Source organism: Panthera uncia (genome assembly GCF_023721935.1).
Source record: "Panthera uncia isolate 11264 chromosome B3 unlocalized genomic scaffold, Puncia_PCG_1.0 HiC_scaffold_1, whole genome shotgun sequence".
In the NCBI taxonomy this organism is placed as follows: domain Eukaryota; kingdom Metazoa; phylum Chordata; class Mammalia; order Carnivora; family Felidae; genus Panthera; species Panthera uncia.
Genome location: NW_026057582.1, coordinates 1,141,945 through 1,146,192, shown reverse-complemented (window position 1 = coordinate 1,146,192; position 4,248 = coordinate 1,141,945).

Below are 4,248 nucleotides of genomic sequence, written 5' to 3'. Positions count from 1 at the left end.
CCTCCCTCCCCCCTGTCCCCCCCTCCTTTTCCCCCCTCTTCCCCCCTCCTTCCCCCTCCCCCTCTTCCCCCCTCCTCCTCCTCCCTCCTCCCCCCTCCTCAGTCCTGCTCATGGCTTCAGGCACAGCAGCCTGGACCGGGCTCGACTTGCACAGAGACACATAACCACCTGCTGGACTGCCAGCTGGACGTTCTCCCTGAACCACAGCGAATTAGAACAAAGGTCCTGTGGTCACACGTGGCCCCGGAAATGAATGCGCAGCATCCTGAAGCCACCATGTGCCCAAAGGACAGGCAGTCCGGGGTCCCCCCAGCCTACCCGAGGCCCCGCGAGACCAGAAGAACCACCTTTCACTCCCTGTCGCAGGCCCTGCGTGGCTCTGGGCCCTGAGCCCGGGCCCCTCCCAGCCACCGCTGCCCACAGGTCCAGGTGGGCCCCTCACGGGCTGTTTGGCTCCCCAGCGCGGGCTGCTGCTGTGGGCGGAGAGAGGACAGATGTGCCCTCTGGGTGAGCTGTAACAGCCCGGAGACTCTGCACGGAGCCCCCAGGCCAGCCCCGAGCCCCGTTTGCCCCGAGGGGCCTCCCCAGGGACACAGGGCCAGGGGGATGAGCCTTGAAACACAGAGAGGTCCTACCATTCCTTTCCCGGACTTCCCTAGAATCCAGGAGCCCTCTGTCCCCTGTCCTCGGCTCCTCGAGGGCCAGGGCGCGTGGGAGCAGACACAGGCCGGCCTCAGCAGGGCGCCCACTGCGGCAACACACCCAGCATCCCGCTGGCTCCGGCCGGCGCGGCACCCGGGACCCCCGCAAGCCCCCGTGTGCAGGAAACCCCACTGGACGAGGCAGCGGTGACGGGTCTGGAGCCCAGCCTCTGTGCTCCCGTGGGACGCACTTCTCACCCCGCGGCCTCCTCCCCACACTGGCCCCCTCTCCTCTCTCATCCCCGCTCCACCCTCCAGGGCTGCTGGGCCAGAAACTGAAGGCATCACAGTCCCTCGTTTGCGTGGGCCTGGTGGAGGGGCTCGAAAGAGACGCGGCCGGGCCCTGCGCCTGTCCCCAGGGGCTCCGGTGGTCATCCCCCATCATCTGCCGGGCTCTCTGATCGGCTGGGCCTGGGAGGCTCAGCCCAGTGGTCCCAGGGCCCACCGGCTCAAAAGTTCCGCTGGGGTCTGCAGGGGGCAGCCGGGACCACGGGGCTGGCCGGCTGTCTCCGGGTCAGGGCCCTGCATCAGCCCGGTGGCCCCACGTTGCTAGTCTGGTCACAGCTCCCCCAGATCACTTCCTGGTGAGGCCAGCTCTGATTCTCAGCCCTCCTCGGGGAGCGAGACCAGGAAAACACCGACACTTGCTCCTCTCCCTGGGACTGTCGTGGACGGAGACCCTGTGCCAGCCGTGGCTTGTCCACTCGCAGCTCAGGGACAGCAAACAAGTCACTGGTGGCTCTGAGCCCCGGTTACCGGTCTCCCCGCTGCCACAGACGGGCCGCCGCTGCGGGGAGGGGGTAACAGAGATGTGATCCAGAGGGCCGCTCGCGTAGGGGGGTATCGTTACCTGTGAGAAGGGCCTCCCGACCCCTGTCCTGTGATCCGGGCCCCGGGGAGAGCCGGACACCGTCTGCCGTGGCCCTCAGCGGGTCCCGCCTGTGGCCCCGGCACGTGACCCTCCTGTTACCCTCGTGCCTCTGCACCCACGGGACGTGGGGCTCAAAGGAGGCCGGGGGGCCCAGAGGTTCAGAGGTGCCCAGTCGAGGCCCCGCCTCCTCGCGGACCCTCGAGGCCCTTCCCGGGGCTCACTCCGCAGAGCCGGCTGGAGGCGAGGAAACGAGGGCTGTGCCCCAACAACGACGACACGGACGCTCAGATGGCTCCCAGCTGCTGGTTCACAGCGGCTGAGTCCACAGAAAACAAACACAGGCTCCAGAGCCTCGTGGCACCTCGTGGCGGCCGAAGCCCATGATGCCACGTGCTCTGCGCCCCACCCCCACCCCCGCTGTGCACACAGCCACCTTCACGCCACACCGGCTGTGACCCTACATGGCCCGCCGTCACCCTCAGAGCCCAGAGGGCAGGGCCTGGGGCACGTAGCGTCGCTCTGCACCGACAGCGTCACAAGTGGCCACGGACCGAGGGCTTCGGACAACAGAGATGTGTCCCCCGGTTCTGGAGGCCAGGGGTCTGACATCAAGGTGTCGGCAGGACACGGCTCCCTCCAGAGGCTCCAGGGGACGGTCCATTCTGCCCCTTCCGGCTCCTGGATCCTCCCAGACACTGCCTCCACCTTCACACGGGCCCCTCGGTCTGTCTCTCCCCCATACGCTGCAAGGACACCTGTCATTGGATTTGGGACCCATCCAGGTAATCCAGGATGGTCTGCTCGTCTTAAGTGCCGGGGAGCCAGGAGGACCAAATCCCCCTCAAAACCTGGGACCCAGGGGTGGGAGAGGAGCAGAAGCAGGCGTGAGAAGCCGTGGGTGGGGTGGGCGCCTCCAGACAGGGCTCTCCTCCCACGTGGAGAACTGCACCTTCTTGTCCCCCTGCGCTGGCCTCCCAGCCGTGCCCACCCCCCCCCCCCAGGCTCTGCTTCATCCTGGGGACCCACGTGGGCCCCTGGGCTCTGGTCCAGGATGATGGCAATGTCCAGCCGTGGCCAGGACGATGACAGATGACAGGGGGCAGACACACACTGGTCGAGGGACCGAGGATGCCCCGTGCTGCCCCTCAGAGCAGCCCCCCAGGGACTCTGCCATCACCTGGGGCCAAACCCATGGGTCTCTGTCCCTTCCCGTGCCCAGTTGCCACAGCCCCCGGTCTCTGACGGGCTCACACCCAACAGTGACTCAGACCCAAAATGAGAGCATTTAAAAGTTTAAAATATGACCCACACATGGGTGACCCCCTCAGTGGAGCATCTGACTCTTGGCCTCGGCTCAGGTCACGATCTCACGGTTCGTGGGTTTGAGCTCCACGTCAGGCCTGAGGAAATCACAGAAAATAAGATAAAAACAAGCACAACATAAAAATAACTAGGAGAAGAGGTGCAGAGTTCGGATGGAGGGGACCCACCACGTGCATAACCGATGTTTCTGAGGAAGACAGGAAAAACCAGTCTAGGGTGCCACAAAGTCTGTGTTTCTGACCTTAAAATGGAACCAGAGGTTCACAAAGAGCTCACGTCCCGGGCGGGAGGCTGACACGATAGCAAGACATCCACCACCAGTAGGGGATGTCAAGGGTCGGGTGGTGACGGCAGGACCGTCACTTACTATCTGAAGACGGGTCTACAACGTGTGGCCCAAGGAGTCTGTGCCAGTTGGTCTGTCTGCAGGGGCGCAGGGGCGCAGGGGGCGGGCACGCGAGAACCCGGAGGCGGCCCCTGCGTGGTCATCGGGACGCCCCTCGCTCTCCAAAGCGCTCTCGTGCGGGCGGGAAGAGGTGCGGTCCAGGACAGCAGCCAGAGTGTGGAATATGATGGTGTGTTAGGTAAACATGTCCCAGAAAGTTATGAAGCGGTGACCACGCTGAGGTCGCGTAGACCAATAAATCCCCCGTTCTCAGGAATCACGCGGAATCATCTAAAAAAGGGTCACCCTTGGGGCACCTGCGTGGCTCAGCCCGTTGAGCGTCCGACTTCGGCTCAGGTCATGATCTCACAGTCCGTGAGTTCGAGCCCTGCATCGGGCTCTGTGCTGATGGCTCGGAGCCTGGAGCCCTGCCTCGGATTCTGTGCCTCCCTCTCTCTCTGCCCGTCCCCCACTCACACTCTGTCTCTCTCTGTCTCAAAAATAAGTAAACATTTAAAAAACATTTTAAAAAGGGTCACCCTCTGTGTCAGTTATCCTCAAGGTGTTCAGAAGTCTTAGGGGTGCTTGTGACAGCGAACAAATGATAGTGCAAATGCAATAAAGAAATAGGCGCATCTGATGAAGGGTATGCGGCTGTCCCCTGTGCTATTTATATTTTTAAGTTTATTTATTTAGAGAGAGAGAGAGTGGCACGCGCAGGGAAGAGGCAGCAAGAGAGGGGGAGACAGAATCCCAAGTAAGCTCCGAGCAGCTCGGAGCCCAACACGGGGCTCCAACTCACAAACCGTGAGATCGTGACCTGAGCCGAGATCAGGAGTCAGACGCTCAGCGAGGGGGCCACCCAGGCGCCGCTCCCTGTGCTACGTTTGCTTTGACCTCTTTGGTGTCGGTTTGACGCCGCTTCCGAACAAGACAACCTGAAGAGGAGACGGGGGGGGGGGGGGGGG